The sequence below is a fragment of the Mesoplodon densirostris genome, chromosome 6 (genome assembly GCF_025265405.1).
Source record: "Mesoplodon densirostris isolate mMesDen1 chromosome 6, mMesDen1 primary haplotype, whole genome shotgun sequence".
NCBI lineage: Eukaryota > Metazoa > Chordata > Mammalia > Artiodactyla > Ziphiidae > Mesoplodon > Mesoplodon densirostris.
In genome coordinates, this window is record NC_082666.1 from 129,654,099 (window position 1) to 129,680,770 (window position 26,672).

At 41.7% G+C, this 26,672-nt stretch overlaps 1 long non-coding RNA gene across 4 annotated transcripts in view; it reads left to right on the forward strand.

Annotated features, from left to right (window-relative positions):
* LOC132492790 (uncharacterized) overlaps positions 1 to 26,672 on the forward strand; it is a 73,695-nt gene that overhangs the window by 38,990 nt on the left and 8,033 nt on the right. For all 4 annotated transcript variants that reach the window (XR_009532866.1, XR_009532869.1, XR_009532868.1 and 1 more), the window contains one exon: positions 26,035 to 26,180. This is a non-coding gene — a long non-coding RNA (uncharacterized LOC132492790). The remainder of the gene's footprint in view (positions 1 to 26,034; positions 26,181 to 26,672) is intronic.

Below are 26,672 nucleotides of genomic sequence, written 5' to 3' on the forward strand. Positions count from 1 at the left end.
CTCCAAGTCCACCTCCTCAATTTGGGATAATTCGTTGTAAAAAGAGGAAAAGGGCGAGAAGTCTGAAATCTTGCTCTCTAAGTGCACCTCCTTATTTTGGGATAATTCATTGTAAAAAGAGGAAAAGGGGGGAAAGTCTTAAATCTTGTCCTCAAAGTCCACTTCCTCAATTTGGGATGATTCGCTGTCCATTCATGCACTCCACAGACGCAGGGCACATCAAGTGGACCGTGGAGCTTTAATCCGCTGCCTCCGAGGCTGCACAGAGAGATTTCCCTGTCTCCTCTCTGCTCTCACAGCTCCCGGGTCTCAGCCTTGGACCTGGCCCCGCCTCTGCGCGTAGGTCGCCGGAGGGCGTCCGTTCTTCACTCAGACAGCACGGGTTTAAAGGAGCTGCTGATTCGGGGGCTCTGGCTCACTCAGGCAGAGGGGAGGGAGGGGCGCGCAGTGTGGGGCGGGCCCGCGGCGGCAGAGGCCAGCGTGACGTTGCAGCAGCCCGTGGCGCTCCGTGCGCTTTCCCGGGAAAGCCGTCCCCGGGTCCCGGGACCCAGGAAGTGGCGGGGTGCACAGGCCCCCCGGAAGGCGGGGCGGACAGTGACCCGCGCTCGCACACAGGCGCGACGGTGGCGGCCCCAGCGTCCCACGCCCGTCTCCGAGGTCCGCGCCTTACCCGCAGCTCGCGCCTGTCTCCGGCGCTTCCCCAAGCAGCCCTCTTAATGCCCTCTCCTCGCGCACCAGGAAACAAAAGGGAAAAAAGTCTCTTGCCTCTTCGGCAGTTCCAGACCCTTTCCCCGGACTCCCTCCGGGCTAGCCGTGGTGCACTAACCCCTTCAGGCTCTCCTCCTGCCGCCAGCCCCAGTCCTCTCCCTGCGCTCCGACTGAAAGCCGATACCCGAGCCTCAGCTCCCAGCCCCGCCCGCCCCGGCGGCCGAGCAGACAAGCCTCTCGGGCTGGTGTGTGCCTGAGGGCACCGGTCCTCTGTGCCAGAATCTCTCCGCTTTGCCCTCCGCACCCCTGTTGCTGTGCTCTCCTCCGCTACTCCGAAGCTTTCCCCCTCCGCCACCTGCAGTCTCCGCCCGCGAAGGGGCTTGTAGTGTGTAGAAACCTTCCCTCCTTCACGGCTCCCTCCCACTGGTGCAGGTCCCGTCCCTATCCTATTGTCTCTGTTTATTCTTTTTTTCTTTTGCCCTACCCAGGTATGTGGGGAGTTTCTTGCCTTTTGGGGGGTCTGAGGTCTTCTGTCAGCGTTCAGTAGGTATTCTGTAGGAGTTGTTCCACGTGTAGATGAATTTCTGATGTATCTGTGGGGAGGAAGGTGATCTCCGCATCTTACTCTTCCGCCATCTTCCTCCGGGCTGTTTTTTTGTTTTCTGTGGTTTTTTTTGCTGTACACAGGCCTCTCACTGTTGTGGCCTCTCCCGTTGCGGAGCACAGGCTCCGGATGCACAGGCTCAGCAGCCATGGCTCACGGGCCCAGCCGCTCTGTGGTATGTGGGATCCTCCCGGACCGGGGCACGAACCCATGTCCCCTGCATCGGCAGGCGGACTCTCAACCACTGCACCACCAGGGAAGCCCCGTTTTTTTTTTAATTTAAAAAAAAATTTGTCCTTTATTTTTTAAATTGAGGTATAATTTATGTATAGCATTATATTAGTTTCATATAGTGATTCAATATTTGTATATATTGCAAAATGATCACCACAATAAGTTAACATTCATCACCACCATACAGAGTTACAAATTTTTTTATTTATATATTTTTATATTTATTTATATTTTTTTATATTTAACTATAGTTGATTTACAATATTGTGTTAGTTTCAGGTATACAGCTTCAGATTCTTTTCCATTATAGGTTATTACAAGATGTTGAATATAGCTCCCTGTGCTATAGAGTATATCCTTGTTGTTTATGTATTTTATATAGAGTAATGTGTAGAATTCTATATCCAGCAAAAATTATACCTCAAAAGTATAGGAGAAATATTTTATCAAACAAAAACAGCTGACTCTGCAAGAAATGTTAAAAGAAGTTCTTCTGGGAGAAGGAATATGATAAGGTACAACTTAGATTTATATAAAGAAAGGAAGAGCATTAAATAAGGAATTATGTGAGGTAAAATCAAATACACTTTATTTTTCTTCTCTTTTCTGTTATGGTTTGTTGAATATAGTTCCCTGTGCTATACAGTAGGACCTCATTGTTTATCCATCCTGTATCTACTAGTTTACATCTACCAACCCCAAACTCCCACTGCATCCCTCCATCACCCTCCCTTCCCCTTGGCAGCCACAAGTCTGTTCTCTGTGTCTTTGAGTCTGTTTCTGTTTCACAGATAAGTTCATTTGTGTCATATTTTAGATTCCACATATAAATGATACCATATGGTATTTGTCTTTGTCTAACTTCACTTAGTATAATCTCTCGGTCCATCTATGTTGCTGCAAATGGCATTATTTCATTCTTTTTTTATGTTTGGAGTAGTATTCCATTGTATATATGCACCACATCTTCTTTATCCATTCATGTGTTGATGGACGTTTAGGTCATTTCCATGTCTTGGCTATTGTGAATAGTGCTGCTGTGAACCCTAGGGTGCATGTATCTTTTTGAGTTATAGCTTTGTCTGGATATATGCCCAGGAGTGGGATTGCTGGATCATATGGTAATTCTATTCTTAGCTTTCTGAGGAACCTCCATACTGTTCTCCATAGTGGCTGTATCAATTTACATTCCCACCAACAGTGCAGGAGGGTTCCCTTTTCTCCACACCCTCTCCAGCATTTATTATTTGTAGACTTTTTGATAATGGCCATCCTGACCAGTGTGAGGTGATACCTCATTGTAGTTTTGATTTGCATTTCTCTAATAATTAGTGATGTTGAGCATCCTTTCATGTGTCTATTGGCCATCTGAATGTAATTAAATAATGCTTAGATTAAATTAATTTTCTAAGGAAAAAAGACAAAGCAAAAGATGCATTCCAGTCGAGAGGAAAAATGTTAGGTATGCCTCCTTACCTTGGTGTATTACATGAACATGAACAGTTAGGCAACAGTCTAAGTGAAAATATGTAACAGTTGAGTTTATAAGTTTTTTTAAATTTATAAAATAAAAAATTTTGAAGTCACTAACAATGCCAGGTGGAGTCACAGGTGACGTTAGCCCAGCCCCATTATTCTAGAGCTTCCTTACAAGAGTCCTTGCCTGCAAAGTCCCTGCACCAAGACATTCTTTAACTTGGGGGCTTTGCTCTGTATTGTTTACAGGCAGTTACTGAGAGAGGAGCTGGGCATCCCTGTCCAACTGAACCTCCATTTGGCTCCTTTATTCTTTGCATAAACTTTCACTTTATCTGTGGGATCCTGAGTTATTCAACAATGTTTCTTACTCCTGGTTTCATCTAAAATTACAGAATAAGTAGTTCCTGAGGAAGCACAGGAATCCATAGAGCCTACTCGCAGGCTATCAGGATAACCTTGGTGTCAACAGACAGGTGGCAACCGTCTGAGAAAACCCTGACTCCTGGCAGGGCCTCAGAAGGACCAGCGAGAAAATCAAAACATTTCTGCAAACGTTATTAAATGTGCTAACTTGAAATCACTGCTTATTTATTTTCAAAGGTTGAACATTTCTTGGTGATTCCCCCACTCAGAATTTCACGTGCATGGGAATCAGATCTAAGGCTAACTTCAAAAGGCTGTTGTGAGGATTAATTGAGGCAGTGTATGTAACCTGCCTTGCCTAATGCCTAGAACTAAATAACCATCCAATAAAAAGCTCTAAAATTGTGATGATGAAGATAATGGTGCCAATAATTCTAACACTGATGTAATTTTTTAAAAGTTGGTTCAAATCGGTAAATACTCAGAAATTCAAGTTTTAACAGACATGTTTGTTTTTCTAAATCACAAATCCCACCTAAACTATGTGCTGTGACGTCGTCATTACCAGCAGGATGTGTTCAGACTCCCCAGCCCAACACACAGAAAGAAGCCTTTAGGATTCAGCTACCATGAACCCCCCTGATTCAGGAACCCCCGACTGCCTCCTCCAACCCTCCCCCCTCCCCTGCTGCCCAGACATATCAGAATCTTCCGTGCTCCGGTGCCACCGCTGATCCCTGCCCCTTGGCCATCACGCACAGAGCGCCCTTTCCCTCCCTCTCTCTGCCCAGTAAACACTCTGCCTCATTCTCAGGATCAGTCCCAGGATCTGTTGAGAGCTCTCCTGTCCCTGCCTGCAGGTAGCTCAGCCTCTTCCTCATGGGCACCCCTCCTGTATCTTACAGAAACTTCTCTCTCATCTCTTCTAGCTAGGTGGCTGCAAAATTTATTGCCCGAATAAGGACACTTTTGCAAACGATAGGGAGCTTTTAATTAGTTCATTGGGACTACAGGTGTACAGGGGTCTGCTCTAGGCTAGTAGCATGTGTGGTCATCTTACCATTAACCACTATTTCATGCATGCGTGTATTGAATCATTATGTTGCACACCTGAAACTAGTACAGTGTTTTTTAAATTTAATTTTTATTTTATATTGGAGTATAGTTGATTTACAATGTTGTGTTAGTTTCAGGTGTACAGCAAAGTGACTCAGTTATACATATATCCATTCTTTTTCAGATTCTTTTCCCATATAGGTTATTACAGAATATTGAGTAGAGTTCCCTATGCTATACAGTAGGTCCTTGTTGATTATCTGTTTTATATATAGTAGTGTGTATATGTTAATCCTAAAATCCTAATTCATCCCTCCCCACCCCCAGCCTTTCCCCTTTGGTAAACATAAGTTTTGTTTTCGAAGTTTGTGAGTCCATTTCTGTTTTGTAAATAAGCTCATTTGTATTATTTTTTTTAGATTTCATATATAAGTGATACCATATTTGTCTTTCTCTGTCTGACTTCACTTAGTGTGACAATCTCTAGGTCCATCCGTGTTGCTACAAATGGCATTTTGTGTGTGTGTGTGTGTGGTACGTGAGCCTCTCACCGCCATGGTCTCTCCCGTTGCGGAGCACAGGCTCTGGACGTGCAGGCCCAGCGGCCATGGCTCACGGGTGCAGGCCCAGCGTCCATGGCTCACGGGCCCAGCCGCTCCGCAGCATGTGGGATCCTCCCGGACCGGGGCATGAACCCGCGTCCCCTGCATCGGCAGGCGGACTCTCAACCACTGCGCCACCAGGAAAGCTCTGCAAATGGCATTTTTTCATTCTTTTTTTATGGCTAATATTCCATTGTATATATGTACCACATCTTCTTTATCCATTCCTCTGTTGACGGACATTTAGGTTGCTTCCATGTCTTGGCTGTTGTAAATAGACCTGCTGTGAACATTGGGGTGCATGTATCCTTTCAAATTCTAGGTTTTGCCAGGTATATGCCCAGGAGTGGGATTGCTGGATCATATGGTAGTTTTTTAAGGAACCTCCATACTGTTCTCCATAGTGGTTGTACCAATTTACATTCCCACCAACAGTGCAAGAGGGTTGCCTTTTCTCCACACCCTCTCTGGCATTTATTGTTTGTAGACTTTTTTTTTTAACATCTTTATTGGACTATAATTGCTTTACAATGGTGTGTTAGTTTCTGCTGTATAACAAACTGAATCAGCTATACATATACTTACATTCCCATATCTCCTCCCTCTTTCATCTCTCTCCCACCCTCCCTATCCCACCCCTCTAGGTGGTTACAAAGCACCGAGATGATCTCCATGTGCTACTCAGCTGCTTCCCACTAGCTGTGTATTTTACATTTGGTAGTGTATATATGTCCATGCCACTCTCTCACTTCATCCCAGCGTACCCTTCCCACTCCTTGAGTCCTCAAGTCCATTCTCTGTGTCTGCGTCTTTATTCCTGTCTTGCCCCTAGGTTCTTCAGAACCATTTTTTTTTAGATTACATATATATGTGTTAGCATATGGTGTTTGGTCTTCTCTTTCTGACTGACTTCACTCTGTATGACAGTCTCTAGGTCCATCCACCTCACTACAAATAACTCAATTTCATTTCTTTTTATGGCTGAGTAATATTCCATTGTATATATGTGCTACATCTTCTTTATCCATTCATATGTCGATGGACACTTAGGTTGCTTGCATGTCTTGGCTATTGTAAATAGAGCTGCAGTGAACATTGTGGTACATGACTCTTTGTAAATTACAGTTTTCTCAGAGTATATGCCCAGTAGTGGGATTGCTGGGTCATATGGTAGTTCTATTTGTAGTTTTTTAAGGAACTTCCATACTGTTCTCCATAGTGGCTGTATCAGTTTACATTCCCACCAACAGTGCGAGAGGGTTCCCTTTTTCTCCACACCCTTTCCAGCATTTACTGTTTGTAGATTTATTGATGATGGCCATTCTGACTGCTGTGAGGTGATACCTCATTGTAGTTTTGATTTGCATTTCTCTAATGATTAGTGATGTTGAGCATTCTTTCATGTGTTTGTTGGCAGTCTGTATATCTTCTTTGGATAAATGTCTATTTAGGTCTTCTGCCCATTTTTGGATTGGGTTGTTTGTTTTTTTGATATTGAGCTGCATGAGCTGCTTGTATATTTTGGAGATTAATCCTTTGTCAGTTGCTTCATTTACAAATATTTTCTCCCATTCTGAGGGTTGTCTTTTCATCTTGTTTATGGTTTCCTTTGTTCTGCAAAAGCTTTTAAGTTTCACTAGGTCCCATTTGTTTATTTTTGTTTTTATTTCCATTTCTCTAGGAGGTGGGTCCAAAAGGATCTTGCTGTGATTTATGTCATAGAGAGTTCTTCCTATGTTTTCCTCTAAGAGTTTTATAGTGTCTGGCCTTACATTTAGATCTTTAATCCATTTTTAGTTTATTTTGGGGTATGGTGTTAGATAATGTTCTAATTTCATTCTTTCACATGTCCCTGTCCAGTTTTCCCAGCACCACTTATTGAAGAGGCTGTCTTTTCTCCATTGTATACTGTTACCTCCTTTATCAAAGATAAGGTGACCGTATGTGCGTGGGTTTATCTCTGGGCTCTCTTCCTGTTCCTTTGATCTGTATTTCTGTTTTTGTGCCAGTACCATACTGTCTTGATTACTCTAGCTTTGTAGTATAGTCTGAAGTCAGGGAGCCTGATTCCTCCAGCTCCATGTTTCTTTCTCAAAATTGCTTTGGCTATTCGGGTTCTTCTGTGTTTCCATAGAAATTTTGAAATTTTTTGTTCTAGTTGTCTGGAAAATGCCAGTGGTAGTTTGATAGGGATTGCATTGAATCTGTAGATTGCTTTGGGTAGTAGAGTCATATTCACAGGGTGGATTCTTCCAGTCCAAGGACATGGTGTATCTCTCCATCTGTTTGTATCATCTTTAATTTCTTTCATCAGTGTCTTATAATTTTCTGCATATAGGTCTTTTGTCTCCTTAGGTAGGTTTATTCCTAGGTATTTGATTATTTTTGTTGCACTGGTAAATGCAGGTGTTTCCTTAATTTCTCTTTCAGATTTTTCATCATTAGTGTACAGGAGTGCAAGAGATTTCTGTACATTAATTTTGTATCCTGCTTGGTACTCTACAAATTCATTGATTAGCTCTAGTAGTTTTCTGGTAGCATCTTTAGGATTCTCTGTGTATAGTGTCATGTCATCTGCAAACAGTGACAGTTTTACTTCGTTTCCTATTTGGATTCCTTTTATTTCTTTTTCGTCTCTGATTGCTGTGGCTAAAACTTCAAAACTGTGTTGAATAATAGTGGTGAGAGTGGGAAGCCTTGTGTTATTCCTGATCTTAGAGGAAATGGTTCGGTTTTTCACCATTGAGAATGATGTTTGTCACATATGGCCTTACTGTGTTGAGGTAGCTTCCCTCTTTGTCTACTTTCCGGAGGGTTTTTTATCATAAATGGGTGTTGAATTTTGTCGAAAGGTTTTTCTGCATCTGTTGAGATGATCATATATTTTTTCTCCTTCAGTTTGTGAATATGGTATATCACATTGATTGATTTGAACATATTGAAGAATCCTTGCATGCCTGGGCTGTACCTCACTTGATCATCGGGTATGATCCTTTTAATGTGCTGCTGGATTCTGTTTGCTAGTATTTTGTTGAGGATTTTTGCATCTATGTTCATCAGTGATACTGGCCTGTAGTTTTCTTTTTTTGTGACATCTTTGTCTGGTTTTGTTATCAGGGTGATGGTGGCCTCATAGAATGAGTTTGGGAGTGTTCCTCCCTCTGCTGTATTTTGGAAGAGTTTGGGAAGGATAAGTGTTCTCTAAATGTTTGATAGAATTCACCTGTGAAGCCATCTAGTCCTGGGCTTTTGTTTGTTGGAAGATTTTAAATCACAGTTTGTTTCAGTGCTTGTGATTGGTGTGTTTATATTTTTTATTTCTTCCTGGTTCAGTCCTGGAAGGTTGTACTTTTCTAAGAATTAGTCCATTTCTTCCAGGTTGTCCATTTTATTGGCATATAGTTGCTTGTAGTAATCTCTCATAATCCTTTGTATTTCTGCAGTGTCAGTTGTTACTTCTTTTTCATTTCTAATTCTGTTGATATGAGTCTTCTCCCTTTTTTTCTTGATGAGTGTAGCTAATGCTTTATGGATTTTGTTTATCTTCTCAAGGAACCAACTTTTAGTTTTATTGATCTTCGCTGTTGTTTCCTCCCTTTCTTTTTCATTTATTTCTGATCTGATCTTTATGATTTCTTTCCTAATTGGTTTAGGTATAAAGTTAGGTTGTTTGTTTGAGATTTTTCTTGTTTCTTGAGGTAGGATTGTATTGCTATAAACTTCCCTCTTAGAACTGCTTTTGCCGCATCCCATAGGTTTTGGGTCATCGTGTTTTCATTGTCATTTGTTTCTAGGGTTTTTTTTTTGTGTGTGTGTGTGTGTGTGTGTGTGTGGTATGCGGGCCTCTCATTGTTGTGGCCTCTCCTGTTGCAGAGCATGGGCTCTGGACATGCAGGCTCAGTGGCCATGGTTCACGGGCTCAGCCGCTCCACAGCATGTGGGATCTTCCCGGACCGGGGCACGAACCTGCGTCCCCTGCATCAGCAGGCGGACTCTCAACCACTACGCCACCAGGGAAGCCCTGTTTCTAGGTATTTTTTGATTTCCTCTTTGATTTCTTCAGTGATCTCTTGGTTATTTAGTAGTGTATTGTTTAGCCTCTGTGTGTTTGTATTTTTTACAGTTTTTTTTCCTGTAATTGTTATCTAGTCTCATAGTGTTGTGGTCGGAAAAGATACTTGATATTTCAGTTTTCTTAAATTTATCTAGGCTTGATTTGTGACCCAAGATATGGTCTATCCTGGAGAGTGTTCTGTGAGCACTTGAGAAGAAAGTGTATTCTGTTGTTTTTGGATGGAAGGTCCTATAAATATCAGTCAAGTCCATCTTGTCTGATATGTCATTTAAAGCTTGTGTTTCCTTATTTATTTTCATTTTGGATGATCTGTCCATTGGTGAAAGTGGGGTGTTAAAGTCCCCTACTATGATTGTGTTACTGTTGATTTCTCCTTTTATGGCTGTTAGTATTTGCCTTATGTATTGAGGTGCTCCTATGTTGGGTGCATAAATATTTACAATTGTTATATCTTCTTCTTGGGTCGATCCCTTGATCATTATGTAGTGTCCTTCTTTGTCTCTTGTAATAGTCTTTATTTTAAAGTCTGTTTTGTCTGATACAAGAATTGCTTCTCCAGCTTTCTTTTGATCTCCATTTGCATGGAATATCTTTTTCCATCCCCTCACTTTCATTCTGTATGTGTCCCTAGGTCTGAAGTGGGTCTTTTGTAGACAGCATGTATATACATGTCTTGTTTTTGTATCCATTCAGCCAGTCTATGCCTTTTGCTTGGAGCATTTAATCCATTTACATTTAAGGTAGTTATCGATATGTGTGTTCCTATTACCATTTTTAAAATTGTTTTGGGTTTGTTTTTCTAGTAGGTCTTTTCCTTCTCTTGTGTTTCCTGCCTAAAGAAGTTCCTTTAGCATTTGTTGTAAAGCTGGTGTGGTGGTGCTGAATCCTCTTAGCTTTTGCTTGTGTGTAAATGTTTTAATTTCTCCATCAAATCTGAATGACATCTTTGCTGGTTAGAGTAATCTTGGTTGTAGGTTTTTCCCTTTCATCACTTTAAATATGTCCTGCCAGTCCCTCTGGCTTGTAGAGTTTCTGCTGAAAGATCAGCTCTTAACCTTATGGGGATTCCCTTGTATGTTTTTGTTGCTTTTCCCTTGCTGCTTTTAATATTTTTTCTTTGTATTTAATTTTTGATACTTTGATTACTATGTGTCTTGGCATGTTTCTCTTTGGGTTTATCCTGTATGGGAGTCTCTGCGCTTCCTGGACTTGATTGACTATTTCCTTTCCCATGTTAGGGAAGTTTTTTTGTTTTTTGTTTGTTTGTTTGTTTGTTTGTTTTTGCGGTATGCGGGCCTCTCACTGTTTTGGCCTCTCCCATTGCGGAGCACAGGCTCTGGACACGCAGCCTCAGTGGCCATAGCTCACGGGCTCAGCCGCTCCGTGGCATGTGGGATCTTCCCGGACCGGGATACGAATCCATGTCCCCTGCATCGGCAGGCAGACTCTCAACCACTGCGCCACCAGGGAAGCCCCAAGGGAAGTTTTTGACTATAATCTCTTCAAATATTTTCTCAGACCCTTCTTTTTCTCTTCTTCTTCTGCGACCCCTATAATTCGAATGTTGGTGCCTTTAATGTTGTCCCAGAGGTCTCTGAGACTCTCCTCAATTATTTTCATTATTTTTTCTTTATTCTGCTCCCGGGCAGTTTTTTCCACCATTTTTTCTTCCAGGTCACTCATCCGTTCTTCTGCCTCAGTTGTTCTGCTATTGATTCCTTCTAGAGTATTCTTAATTTCAGTTATTGTATTGTTCATCACTGTTTGTTTGCCCTTCAGTTCTTCTAGATCCTTGTTAAGTATTTCTTGTATTTCCTCCATCCTGTTTCTGAGATTTTGGATCATCTTTACTATCATTACTTTGAATTCTTTTTTAGGTAGGTTGCCTATTTTGTCACATTTCTTTGGCTTTGTAGGTTTTTACCTTGCTTCTTTGTCTGTAACATATTTTTTTGTCGTTTCTTTTTTTTTTTTTTTTTTTTTTGATGGATGGGGCTGTATTCCTGTCTTACTGGTTGTTTGGCCTGAGGCGTCCAGCACTGGAGTTTGCAGGCAGTTGGATAGAACCAGGTCTTGGTGCTGAGATTAGGACCTCTGGGAGATCTCACTCTGATTAATATCCCCTGTGGTCTGAGGTTCTCTGTTAGCCCAGCTGTTTGGACTCAGAGCTCCCACCACAGGAGCTCAGGCCCGACCTCCAGCCTGGGAACCAAGATCCTGCAAGCTGCGTGGCGTGGCCAAAAAAAAAAGAAAAGAAAAAAAGGAGCAGTACAATATCAAGGAATAAAAACAAAATAAAATTAGAAAGGTAAAAAATATATTAGGAAAAATAAAAATATAATTGAAACCACTGCAACAGGGTAAAATAAAACCACAATAGAAAAAAAAAAGGTGTGGGTGGGTGTGTGGGGGGAACAAGCCAGAAGGAGAGAACAATAACAAAGTATAAAGAATAAAATTAAATTAGAAAAATAAAAGATTAGGAAAAATAAAAATATAAATAAATGAACAGCAATGTATCAACAGGGTAAAACAGAGCCCCAATCTAAAAGAGGAAAAAAGAAGAAAAAAAAAAGCCTTGCCTGTGGGGGTGGAGTTTAGGCGGGGTTGGAACTTAGGCAGGGGCGGGGTTTAAGGTGGGACAGGACCTAGGTTGGTGGGGGGGGTGACGTTCATGCGTGGGGTGGGGCCTCTGCTTAGGACCTGCGCAGAAGGGGAAAGGCAGCTCGTTGGAAGGAGGGCCTCTGGAGTGTGGAGTTCTGGAGTTTGGAGGTAGGGCCCTGGGTGAGGGTGTGTGGGTGGGGTTTAGGCCCAGCATGTTGGAGGGGGTCTCAGAGGGGGTCTCCGAGTGTAGAGGTGGGGCCCTGGGTGGGGGTGTACGGGCGGGGCTTGAGCTCTGCGCAGCAGGAGGGAGGCTCCAAGGGCAGAGGATTAGGCCTGGGGGCCCAGCAAGCTCCCTGTTGCTTAAGTGGACAGAGAAGGCATTGGCCACGTTCCCTTCTGTTCCTCTGTGCCCCTCCCCCATCACCCCCAGGGTCTCCCCCATTGCTGCTGGACCTCTAACCCATGGGTGGGTCCTGCTGGGTGTAGGAAGTCTTCCCCTCCCCCAGCCACCCCCCTCAGGGGTGCCGGTTCCAAAGGTCCGACCTTTACTTTTGCTCCCCCTTCCCTCCTTCCCACTCCCTCAGGGCTTGTGTGGCTAGAGGGGGCTTTGGTGGGCAGGGGATCAGGCCCAGAATCTCAGCAGGCTTTCAGGGGCCCAAGTGGGCAGGGGAAGCCTGGCCACGCTCCCTTCTGATCATCTGTCCTCCCAATGGTCCCCCAGTTTCCCACTCCAGCATGGATACCTTCCCCTCCCCAGCCTCCCCTCAGGGGCACCAGTCCCGTCCCGCCTCCACTTCTCCTCCCCTTACACTCCCCCCACACCCCACGTCCTACCCGGTCGCTGGGGGTTCCTCCTGTCCCCTTAGGTATCTGTGGTCCCCCACTGGTGCCTGGTAGGTGCCCTAGTTGTGAGGAGACGTGAATTCTGCATCCTCCTTGTCCGCCACCTTGACTCCACTCTCTGTAGAATTTTTAATGATGGCTATTCTAACTCGTATGAGGTGATAGCTCATTGTATTAGTGATGTTAAGCATCTTTTCATGTGCTTTTGGCCCATCTGTTTGTCTTCTTTGGAGAAATGTCTGTTTAGATCTTCTGTCCATTTTTTGATTGGGTTGTTTGTTTTTTTGACATTGAGCTGTATGAGCTCTTTGTATATTTTGGAGATTAATCCCTTTTCGGTCACTTCATTGGCAAATATTTTCTCCCATTCTTTGGGTTGACTTTTCATTTTGTTTATGGTTTCTTTTGCTGTGCAAAAGCTTTTAAGTTTAATTAGGTCCCATTTATTTTTGTTTTCATTTTCATTACTGTAGGAGGTGGACCAAAAAAGATACTGCTGCAACTTATGTACTAGGGTGTTCTGCCTATGTTTTCCTCTAAGAGTTTTATAGTATCTGGTCTTACATTTAGGTCTTTAATCCATTTTGAGGGGTTTTTTTGTGTGTTTATGCTGGTAAGAGAGTGTTCTAATTTCATTCTTTTACATGTGGCTGTCCAGTTTTCTCAGCAGCACTTACTAAAGAGAGACTGTCTTACCTCCATTGTACCTTCTTGTCTCCTTTGTCATAGATTAATTGACCATAGGTGCGTGGGTTTATTTCTGGGCTTACTGTCTTGTCCCATTGATGTACATTTCTGTTTTGGTGCCAGTACTATACTGTTTTGATTACTGTAGCTTTGTAGTATAGTCTGAAGTCTGGGAGTCAGATTCCTTCAGCTCCATTTTTCTCTGTCAGGATTGCTTTGGCTATTCGGGGTCTTTTCTGTTTCCATACCCACATTAAAAGTTTTTATTCTAGCTCTGTGAGAGTTGTCATTGGTAGTTTGATAGGGATTGCGTTGAATCTCTAGATTGCCTTGGGTAGTATATTCATTTTGACAGTATTCTTTCAATCACAGCATGTGGTATATCTTTCCATCTGTTTATGTCATCTTCAATTTCTTTCATCAGTGTCTTATAGTTTTCCGTGTACAGGTCTATTGCCTCCTCAGGTATGTTTGTTCCTAGGTATTTTTTGCTTTTTGATGCGATGGTAAATGGCATTGTTTCCTTAATTTCTCTTTCTCATCTCTTATTGTTCGTGTATAGAAATGCAAGAGATTTCTGTGTATTAATTTTCTATCCTGCAACTTAACTGAATTCATTGCTGAGCTCTAGTAGTTTTATGGTAGCATCATTAAGATTTTCTATGTATACTATCATGTCATCTGCAAACTGACAGTTTTACTTCTTACTTTCCAGTTTAGATTCTTTTATTTCTTTTTCTTCTCTGATTGCCATGGCTAGGACTTCCAAAACTGTGTTGAATAAAAGTGGTGAGAGTGGACATCCTCATCTTGTTCCTGATCTTAGAGGAAATGCTTTCAGCTTTTCATTGTTGAGTATGATGTTAGCTGTGGGTTTGTCATATATGGCCTTTATTATGTTGAGGCATGTTTCCTCTCTGCCCACTTTCTGGAGAGTTTTTATCATAAATGGTGTTGAATTTTGTCAAAAGCTTTTTCTGCATCTACTGAGATGATCATAAGTTTTTTATTCTTCATTTTGTTAGTGTGGTGTATCACACTGATTGATTTGCAGATATTGAAGAATCCTTGCATCCCTGAGATAACTCCCACTTGATCATGGTGTATGATCCTTTTAATGCATTTTTGGATTCGGTTTGCTAGTATTTTGTTGAGGATTTTTGCGTCTATGTTCATCAGTGATATTGGCCTGTAATTTTCTTTTTTTGTGGTTTCTTTGTCTGGTTTTGGTATCAGGGTAATGGTGTCCTCGTAGAATGAGCTTGGGAGTGTTCCTTCCTCTTCAATTTTTTGGAAGAGTTTTGGAAGGGTAGGTGTTAACTCTTCTCTAAGTGTTTGATAGAATTCACCTGTGAAGCCCTCTGGTCCTGGACTTTCATTTGTTGGGAGTTTCTAATCACAGTTTCAATTTCAGTACTTGTGATTGGTCTGTTCATATATTCCACTTCTTCCTGGTTCCGTCTTAGAAGGTTGTACCTTTCTAAGAATTTGTCCTTCTAGGTTGTCCATTTTATTGGAGTATAGGTGCTTGTAGTAGTCTCTTATGATCCTTTGTATTGCTGTAGTGTCTGTTGTAACTTCTTTTTCAGTTCTAATTTTATTGATTTGAGCCCTCTCCCTCTTTTTCTTGATGGGTCTGGCTAAAGGTTTATCAATTTTGTTTATCTTTTCAAAGAACCAGCTTTTAGTTTCATTGATCTTTTCTATTTTGTCTCGATTTCATTTATTTCTGCTCTGATTTTTATTTCTTTCCTTCTACTAACTTTGGGCTTTGTTTGTTCTTTTTTCTCTAGTGGCTTTAAGGTTAGGTTGTTTATTTGAGATTTTTCTTGTTTCCTAAGGTAAGATTGTATTGCTATAAACTTCCCTCTTAGAACAGCTTTTACTGCACACCATAGGTTTTAGATCATCTTTTTTTGCATTTTCATTTGTCTCTAGATATTGTTTGATTTCCTCTTTGATTTCTTCAGTGATCCATTTGTTGTTTAGTAACATATTGTTTAGCCTCCACGGGTTTGTGGTTTTTTACAGTTTTATTCTTGTAGTTGATTTCGAATCTCATAGTGTTGTGGTTGGAAAAGATGCTTGATATGATTTCAGTTTTCTTAAATTTACTGAGGCTTGCTTTGTCGCCCAGCATGTGATCTATTCTGGAGAATGTTCCATGTGCACTTGAGAAGAATGTGTATTCTGCTGCTTTCGAATGGAATGCTCCATAATTAAGTCCATCTGGTCTAATGTGTCATTTAAGGCCTGTGTTTCCTTATTGATTTTCTGTCTGGATGATCTGTCCATTGATGTAAGTGGGCTGTTAACGTCCCCCAGTATTATTGTGTTACTGTCAATTTCTCCTTTTATGGCTGTTAATATTTGCCTTATATATTGAGGTGCTCCTATGTTGGATGCATATATATTGACAATTGTTATATCTTCTTGGATTGATCCTTTGATCATTATGAGGTGTCCTTCTTTGTGTCTTGTAACAGTCTTTATTTAAAAGTATATATTGTCTTATATGAATATTGCTATCCCAGATTTCTTTTGATTTCCATTTGCATGGAATAGCTGTTCCATCCTTTCACTTTCACTGTGTATGTGTTCCTAGATCTGAAGTGGGTCTCTTGTAGAGAGCATATATATATATGGGTCTTGTTTTTGTATCCATTCAGCCAGTCTGTGTTTTTTAGTTGGAGCATTTAATCTGTTTACATTTAAGATAATTACTGATATGTATGTTCTTACCACCATTCTGTTAATTGTTTTAGATTTGTTTTGTAGGTCTCTTTTCTTCCCTTCCTCTTTTCTTCTCTTCACTTGTGATTTGATGACTATTTAGTGTTTGGATCGCTTTTTCTTTTTTGTGTGGGTATCTATTGTAGATTTTTGGTTTGCAGTTACCATGAGGTTTGATATAGCCATCTTTATATATACAAGATTGTTTTAAGTTACTGGTCTCTTAATTTCAAATGCATTTCCAATATCCTGCGTTTGTACTGCCCTCACGATTGCTGCTTTTGAGATCATATTTGTTTGTGGATGATTTCCTACCTTTATGGTGTGTTTGCCTTTACTGGTGAGCTTTCCCATTCGTAATTTTCTTGTTTCTACTTGTAGCCTTTTCTTTTCCACCTAGAGAAGTTCCTTTAGCATTTGTTGTAAAGCTGGTTTGGTGGTGCTGAATTCTCTTAGCTTTTGCTTTTCTGTAAAGCTTTTGATTTCTCCATTGAATCTGAACGAGAGCCTTGCTGAATATTCTTGGTTGTAGGTTTTTCTCTTTCATCACTTTAAATACATCCTTCCACTCCCTTCTGGCCTGCAGAGTTTCTGCTGAAAAGTCAGCTGATAACCTTATGGGGATTCCCTTGTATGTTATTTGTTGCTTTTCCCTTGTTGATTTTAATATTTTCTCTTTGTCGTTTATTTTGTTATTTTTGGTTAATACGTGTGTCGGCATGTTCCTCCTTGGGTTTATCCTGTATGGGACTCTCTGTGCTTCCTGGACTTGAGTGTTTCCTTTCTCATATTAGGGAAGTTTTTGGCTATAATCTCTTCAAATATTTTCTCATGCCCTTTCTCTCTCTTTCCTCCTTCTGGGACCCCTATAATGCAAATGTTGGTGCATTTAATTTTGTCCCAGAGGTCTCTTAGACTGTCCTCATTTCTTTTCATCCTTTTTTCTTTACTCTGTTCCACGGTAGGGATTTCCACCAATCTGTCTTACAGCTCAGCTATTCATTCCACTGCCTCATTAATGCTGCTATTGATTCCTTCTGGTATTTTCATTTCAGTTATCGTATTGTTCATCTGTTTGTTCTTTAAATCTTCTTGCTCTTTGTTAAACATTTCTTGTATCTTCTTGGTCTGTGCCTCCATTCTTTTTTCGAGATCTTGGATCACCTTTACCATCATTATTCTGAATTCTTTTTCAGACAGATTGCCTGTCTCCACTTCACTTCATTGTTCTTCTGGCATTTTATCTTGTTCCTTCATGTGGAACATATTTCTCTGCCATCTCATTTTGTCTAACTTTCTGTGTTTGTGGTCTCCGGTCTGCAGGTTTCAGGATTGTAGTTCCTGTTGCTTCTGGTGTATGTGCCCTGGTGGGTGAGGTTGGTCCAGGGGCTTTTGTAGGCTTCCTGGTGTGAGGGACTGATGCCTGCCCACTAGTGGGTAGAGCTAGGTCTTGTCCCTCTGGTGGGCAGGGCCATGTCAAGGGTGTGTTTAGGGGTGGCTGTGGGCTCAGGACATGACTTTAGGCATCATGTCTGTTGATGGGTGGGGCTGTGTCCCCCCACCCCTGTTGGTTGTCTGGCCTGAGGCATCCCAGCACTGGAGCCTGCAGGCTGTTGGGTGGGGCCAGGTCTCAGTGCAGAAATGGCGACCTCCAGGAGAGCTCACGCCTATGAATATTCTCTGGGGCCTCCACCACCAGTGTCCTTCCTCCCGCAGTGAGCCACAGCCAATCCCTGCCTCCAGGACCCACAGGTAGTTCTGGCCCAGGCTCCTGTGGAGTCACTGCTTTGCCCTGGATCCCCGTGCACGTGAAACCTTGCGTGTGCCCTCCAAGAGTGGAGTCTCTGTTTCCCCCAGTCCTGTGGAGCTCCTGCACTCAAGCCCTGTTGGCCTTCAAAGCCAAATGCTCTAGGGGCTCCTCCCAGGCTGGGGAGCCTGACTTGGGGCTCAGAACTCTCACTCCTGTGGGAGAACCTCTGCAATATAATTATTTTCCAGTTTGTAAGTTGCCCACCTGGTGGGTATGGGATTTGATTATATCGTGAAAGTGCCCCTCCTACCATCTTGTGGCTGCTTCTTTGTCTTTAGGTGTACAATATCTTTTGGGGTGGGTTGCAGTCTTTGTTATCACTGGTTGTGAGCAGTTAGTTGTGGTTTTGGTGTTTTCATGAAAGGAGGTGAGGTCAAGTCCTTCCACTCCACTATCTTGTCTCCACCTCCAATCTGAAACTAATATAATGTTATATGTCAGTTATATCTCAAAAAAACATATTCAGTAACCCACTTTACTTCCTAATTTATTTGGCTGTCTCACCTACTAGACAGTAAGTTCCTGGCTGACAGGAATGGGTTTCTCTCCTTTGGCATCTGAACACCCTGTGTCTGGCACAGTGCCTGGCACAAAATACATACTCAACTGAGGTCTGCTGAACACATGCATGATTGATAGATGAATTAATGAACTAATTAAATAGTGGCTAATATTTTTAGAATTGTTTTTGGTTAAACAATCGTTTTCCTGGTAACACTGCAAAGGCTAACTAATTTCCCCTTAAAATGGTTCATTAAGTCTTCAATGTTCTGTAACCAAAAGCTTGAATTTATGATATAAGCATAATTTTTGGCATGTAAATTTATCAGCACTTGTTTAATCGTACAATTGAGTCTCACCTGGTGTGATGGTTAATTTTTTTTTTTTTTTTTTTTTTTTTTTTTTTTTGCGGTATGCGGGCCTCTCACTGTTGTGGCCTCTCCCGTTGCGGAGCACAGGCTCCGGATGCGCAGGCCCAGCGGCCATGGCTCACGGGCCCAGCCGCTCCGCGGCATATGGGATCCTCCGAGACCGGGGCACGAACCCGTATCCCCTGCATTGGCAGGCGGACTCTCAACCACTGCGCCACCAGGGAGGCCCTGTGATGGTTAATTTTTATGCGTTAACTTTACTGGCCCAAGGGGTGCTCAGACATTTGGTCAAACATAATTCTGGGTGTATGTGTCTGTGAGGGGGGTTGTGAATGAGATGCGTGTTTGAATCAGTAGACTGAGTAAAGGGGGTGGCCCTCCCTAATGTGGATGGGCCTCATCCAACCAACTGAAGGTCTGAATGGAACAAAAAAGGCTGACTTTCCTGTCTGAGAGGGAACTCTTCCTGCCTGACTGCCCCTGAGCTGAGACATCAGTTTTTTCTTGCCTTTGGACTAAAACTGAAACATCAGCTCTTCTTGGGTATCAGAACTGCTGGTTTTCAGACTAAAATCCTACCATCAGTTCTTCTGGTTCTCAGGCCTTCAGATTCAGTCTGGAGCTACATCAGTTCCCCTGCATCTCCAGCTTGCTGACTACAGATCTTGTAGTCTCAGCCTCCATAATCACCTGAACCAGTTCTTTGCAATAAACTCTTGTATACACGTGCACGCGCGCACACACACACACCCTACTGGTTCTGTTTCTCTAGAGAACCCTGACTAGTACACCTGGCAAAAGGAAATCTAATTTTGTCAGGTTCAGCCATGAAGTATTACAAAGCTTCACATAAAAATAACACTTCTAAAGCTGACATACTGGAGCTGTAACTTGTAGAGGAAATCATACATGATAAAGATAAAATATCTGTGAACATGTCTCTTATTAGCTAGCCAAGTGTTAGACATTGAATTTTATTTTCCTCCTAAAAGACTCTTTCATGGTAAATTTACCATATAACAAATGAAACCTCTTTCTGAAATTAAGGGAGAAACAGGTAAGCAAAGGAAGAAGCAGAGGTAGAAAGGAGTCAGTATGATTCTCACTTTAAGGTCATTCCCCTCCCTGACTCCCCCAGAAGTTAGTACCTCTCATGTGTTGGGGCTGCACAGGCCACCAGGGTGACCATTGCACTATATTGACCAGGCAGTCCGTTCCAAAAACTGTTTTGCCTGATTTTTTAAACTCTGAAATGGCCATTAAAATTTTTTAATTGAATTAAATACTCATTTGAGTATAAAACAGTGTGCGTGGGGTGTGAGGATTGGTAGAAGCTTAAGAGGAGACTGTCTTGGTTTTCCTGCTGAGCTGCCCCGTGGATAGGGAGATTCTCATACAGAATCCAGGTCAGCATGCTGAACCACAGTCAAGAAACCAAGAAGAGTCAAAGCCTTTTTTAAACCTCCAAGCCAAAAATGCATTGTTTTCCCCCCGTGCACCCAGTATTTATTAAGAACTGAGTATGTGTTGGACATTGTAGAGGGTGATTTTAATTCTTTGCCTTCAAATAAACCTGGAATTTATTCCCATAAGTCAATCAGATGATTTTATCCTAACTCGGTCTATACTGCATTTCTAATCTCAGTATCCAGAACTAGTGGACTTTAAAATCTTGGTGCATAGTCAATATTATTTCATCACATGAACTGAGCTGCTGTTTTTCTTTTAATTTTCAAAATATATATAATATTTTCAGCTTTTATTTCTTTATAAATACCTAACCTTCAAAGGTTAAAAATCATCACACTTTTGACATTTTAATCTTACCCTTTGATATTTGGGGGAAAGTATGTTTAAAGTCTGTTGCTCACAGAGGTTTCTTTTAATGCTTTGTTTCCTAGAGTCCACTGATAATTTCATGAGATTTGTTCATTTTAGTCACTTTTTGGTACTAAACTATGAACATATCTCACTTTTAAAAACTATTAAATAAGACTTATATTACATGGCTATTAGGATGATTGTTTCTAAAAGTTCACATAATGCTAAAAAGCAACAAATCAAGGTACCAAATCCAGATAATTTCAATGAACTGTATTAAAAGGAAATAAAGACAAAAGTCATAGGGCTTCTCTAAGGTTGTATAAAACAAAAACTTGTCTTAGTAAGCAAATGTTCTTAAGTACATTTAAAACAGAAAATGTTAAGTGATCCAATTTGGATCTCTGTTATTTAATTTGCTTTGGAGGAAAGGCAATTTGGTTTTTTGTTGGTTTTGTTTGTTTCTTTTTTCGTACAGTCTTTATGACCACTTGCTCAGCAGCCAGGGTCTACCTGACAAATCAATACGCCTGTGAGTTGATCTCAGTCATTTAGACTGTGAATGCCAATAGGGAGAGAGGGGGTGGGTCCCACTCCTCTCTCATCTCCCTATGCCTGGCTTGGTGGAATGCTTATAAGAGATGCCCAATACAGGCTTCTGCACCAATTAAAAGCCTTGTTACCTTCTGCTGTAACAGCTTATACCACCTGGTAAACACATTATGGTGCGTATCAATGATAAACGGGTGAGAGAGAGAGAGGGAAGGGGAAAAAAGAAGAGATAGGAAAGGGCCAGAACCGTAACCCTTGTTCCTAACTCTGTGTGGGTTCTCTGCCTGGGGTGGGCCAGATGTTCGGCCTCCCAGCGAAGGTAAGACCCCTAGAAAGGCCGTCATTGGTGTACTAGAGAGTCGGGCACACAGGCACAGAGCCTGGGTAGCTACAAAGCAGTATGAGCAACAACATAGGCCTCTAACAGAGTCAGTGTCCTCGTGTAGACAATAAGGCGGCAGGAACTCCGAAGGAGCTGAAGGTCAACTGTTCCCTGTGTAAACCTGGAAGGGGGGATCCACGAGCCCAGGCCAGCTTCTTCCTCCTTCCTGCAGGCTGCTTTGTTGGTGTCTGACGCTGAGAGAGGACTCCACAGGCAAGTCTTTATTATTCACTCTCATTTATACAGCATTCTCCTTCCAGTTCGAAGAAAACTGCTGCTCACATCCAGAAATACCTAATTCCAATAGGGAATGTATAGCATTTGCTTCCCATCAAAGCAAAATCCTCAATACATGAAATCTGAGATCTTGGCAATTTAATGGATTCCTTATAATTTTTAAATAGCATGTATTAGTGCTTTACCCAGTTGGAAGGTTGCTGAGGGATAAATTGGCAGCGTCTCTGTTTTCTTTTGCAAAAACAAATGCGTAAAAATGAAGTGTTGTACATTTATTTTATGTTGTTATTTTGGCAGCTTTCTTTTTATGACCAAATTCTGAGTCTGTTATATTATCTGAATTCTAGAAAGATTTGATTGATTACAGAAAAGTTTATTTAAAAATCGGCCTTGCCATTTTTTTCTCTGGCTAACTCCTGGGTTGTTTTATACAGTACTTACTATTTAAAGGACCTCATTTATTGTTCATGGCCCATCACCACTATCCAAGATAGCATCCAATTTCTTAATTCTGAACACCTTGAGTGACTTCCAAACTCAAGGAAATGAAAATACCTTGGGCCGTCTTGGTTTACACACAGTGGCAGAATTCACTTGAGGTTACATGGATCCCACACGGGGAAGACGTCGAGCTTCTGCTCTGTATGTACCAGCCAGAAGCCTTCTCCTCCCTTCACTTTAGGTCAAACAAGATTTTCCGAGCACCTGCTCTTGGCGAAGCAGTGCTGACAGTCCACAGAGGTGGACCAGGCTCAGGGCCCAGAGTCTGACGGACGTGGTTGGGATGGTGTCTTCAACTGTGCTGCGAGTGCACACACCCTCTGTCTCTGGGGGCACATGGCTCTTTGTTAGGAGACAGTTTTATTCTTGTCCAATACATCTATTAACCATTTATCTTCATATCAGCATGCCTCCTGATCTTTTAAAGTCAAGACAAATGGGAGTATACAGTTTAAATGACATTGAGGAGTTTTAACCTGGAAAGTGCTGTATATTTCCAATGGGTTATTTTATGGTTTCTGTTTCCACACTTGACTCAAGATAGTGTTATGTATATAATTTTTGAGTCCACTTTTAAAATAACTTTTTATTCAAGTGTAGTTGACTTACAGTGTTGTATTACTTTCTGTTGTACAGCATAGTGATTCAGATATGTGTGTGCATGTTTATATTCTTTTTCACATCCTTTTCCATTATGGTTTACTACAAGATATTAAATATAGTTCCCTGTGCTATACAGTGGGACCTTGTTGTTTATCTATTTTATATATAGTAGTGTGTATCTGCTAATCCCAAACCCCTAATTTATCCCTCCCCACCCCCTTTTCCCTTTGATAATTATGTTTGTTTTCTATGTCTGAGTCTATTTCTGTTTCGTAAATAAGTTCAATTGTGTCATATTTTAGACTATACATATAAGTGATATCATATGGTATTTGTCTGGCTTACTGCACTTAGTATGATCATCTCTGGGTTCATCCATGTTGCTGCAAATGGCATTATTTCATTCCTTTTTATGGCTGAGTAATATTCCATTGTGTATATATACCATATCTTCTTTATTCCTTTCTCTGTTGATGGACATTAGGTTGCTTCCGTGTCTTGGCTTGTGTAAATAGTGCTGCTGTGAACATTGGGGTGCATGTATCTTTTCAAATATACATTTTCTCCTGATATATGCCCAGGAGTGGGATTGCTGGATCGTATGGTAGCTCTATTTTGAGTTTTCTAAGGAACCTCCATACTATTTTCCATAGTGGCTGCACCAATTTACATTCCCACCAACAGTGCATGAGGGTCCCCTTTTCTTTAAGTTTACTGTGAATGGGCATACAGTACCATTCACTTTTTGTGTATGTACATTTCTGTAAACTTTGAGAAATGCACAGTCATAGATGTACCACAATCAGGACACAGAACCAACCACTCCCTCCCACAGAAAGCTCCCTCTGCTGCCCTTGGTGGTCAGCTCCCTCCTCCCCCACTGACCCCTGGCAACCACCTTCTGTTCTCTGCCTCTGTTGTTTTATCTGCAAAAAGTTTGTGTGTATCAGTGGGTTTCAAAACAGGGATGAGTTCACTTAAGCCATGCTTTGTGTCATTAGTGTGCTCGGCGATCCTTGTCAGGATCCTTGTCAGGATCTTTCTCTGATGCCTGTCAGTTGAAAAGGGTGGAGCCATGAAATACTTCTAAGGACCTTTTGAGTCACAGACTCCTCCTTTTGGGTCATGTGAGGAAATGTCAGTGGTAGAGAGACTACGGGCATCAGGCAGCTGTCCTTGTCCGTTTGGAGCTCTGAGAATGGCTCTCCGAGCAGGGCCATCTCCCTTACACGAGTGTTGTCTAACACCCACCCATGTGCTTGGCAGTGTTTCTCAGAGGAAACACTGAGTAAAGGTCTTCATCAGGGAATGGATACATCGGTGGATTTTGTAGGGAGCCCCTGTTTGACTTACCATCTAGACATCACTGTTACTGATGTTTTTCAATAATTCTATTTTTGCAAAGCCTTATTTCCATTTGGGTCCAGTTATCTGGGGAGAAGTCTCCTCACTCCCCACCCTCTTGTAATTAAAAAGCATGTTCTTTTTAGATGATTTCAAAATGTTCTCCTCCACCAACTCCCAAAGCTTGCTGGCTCGGCCAACTTGATGCAACTCAGCATCACTGGGATAGAAGAAGAATACGTGGAGCTTTTAGAATTGAGGTGAAATGGAACGGGGAGCAGATTAAGGCAGCCTAGAGATGCTGAACCTTGGAGGACCATTTTAACATGAGTGTTTTAATGCTAATACTTAGCTCCAGCTGGGAGGGGTTACAAGAATTATAGGCGAATGTCCAAGTTATCATCTTTCCTAAATGTTGGCAGGGTTCTCCCAAAACAATCTGGCCTTGGGTGACGAGCAAATTTTGTCAACAGATTCGCTCTTTTCCTCCCTCCCCACATTCACACGAACCCAGAAGGCAACAGCTGGCAAATGCCAGGGGTCAACTGCTGTGCACCTGTGCTCGCTTGTCTTCTGGGTGGATTCACCGACTTTTAATCTAGTGCCTTAAGTAGTCAATTAGGTTAAATTCTAGTGATTTCTTTGCATAATATTGATATAAAAATATCTAGACTCTAGACCAATGCCAAAAGCTGGATAATGTGATTCTTTAGTACAACAGGAAAATATCTTTTGTCGGTAGACTATTTACTCACATCCAAATAAGGAAGAATAGAAGAAATTAACTTGATAAATTATAATTAAGTAAATTTTCTTTAAAAATGTTGCTTCAATTCACTGTGTATTCCATGAGAAATATTTTGTTAGCCCACGTGATCCAGAAAATTCCCAGCTTCCTCCTTTTCATATATAGATACATAGGTCCCTTGTAGTATTAATATCAGGCCGAAATTTGGAAGAGGGAGAGAACTCATGGCTGACAATAATTCATAAACTAGAGAAACTAGTTCATAGCCCAATTCATTTTTTTTCCTGTGGACATTCATGGTTAAGGTGGCTACATCAGGTCTGTGAGTCAAATAGAATATTGGCATTTTTTATCTCAAATGAAGTAAATGAACATAATAACACTTCAGAATTATAAAAATTTACATTTTAAATCTGTTGTATCCCTCAAATTGATATTCATTTTTACAATTCACAGTGTACAATTCACTACATTTTTATAGTTTTGCATATTCTGTTATTCTGTCAAATATTACATAGCTGAATGCTAAAATATCATTAGGCCAACCATTTATTTCAGGTACTTGTGAAAGGAACTGAGTTAAGCATTTGTACTCTTACAAGTTTGTGCCAAGTATGTACCAGGCCCACCTTATTATTTTTTCCACCCTCCGTGAGTATCTTGTACCAAACCTCGCCTTGCCTTCTGATTGGAATCTTGGTCTCTCCTGACACCAACACCGTGTTGGTTCCCAAACTGTATAATGTATGTTCCAATCCTTATTTTCCCATTTGACTATATCTCCCCAGTTGGAAGATGATGGAAAAATATTGTCAACAGTAATGAAAGGACTTGGAGGTTTTCACTCTGCAGACTGAACAGTTGCTTGCTGGGAATTGTTCCCTTGGATTCCCTTCCTGAGATGGAATGTAACACATTCCAGCTGACGCTAATAGATCATGATTAACTTGATAAATGACTCCGAACCTAGCACTGCAGCTTGGGAATTTTCCCTTCGAGCACATTGCTTAGGACAAGTTTATGTACCGAGTAAAAAGGAATTTGTTGGGTGTGACCACAAGTGTAGTGCACTGAAGCTCACAGGCTTTTCTCCTCCTCCTCCTCCTGCTGCTTCCTCTTCTCTGTTTAACCTGTCTCCCTCCCCACAACCTCTTTTTGTTTTTTTTTTTACTTCAGATTGGCCGTTTCATCCGTAAATGTTCTTTAAACTAACCGGAAGTGGGCCTGGCTCTAAGCTACTGCCAAGTCTCCCCTGTCGTTGGTTTTCCTGTGTGTGTAAAGGAAGGCGTGAGGAAAAGAAAAGGACACCCCTGTCACAGCTGGTAAGACGGAGCCCTCATCCCGTACACAGAGGACAGTGTCAGGACATTGTGTGTACTGTCTGCGTACAAGCACTACTGACACCACACACACACCACGTACACTACACACAGCACAAACCACGCACAGACATCACACACCACACACACCATGCAAAGCACACACACAAAACACACACCACAGACCACACACACCATACACAAACACAACATACCACAGAGACCACAAACACACATACACCACACATACACAAACCACAGAAACACACACCCACCACACACGCCACAAACACACCACACACACCACAGATCACACACACCACACACAGATCACACACACAAATACACATACCACACATGTTCACAGACACATACACCACACATATACCACATGCCTCACCCAAACACCACAGACACACCACACACACACATAAACATACACTACACACCACACACATATACCACATACACAGACCTCACACACACAACACATAT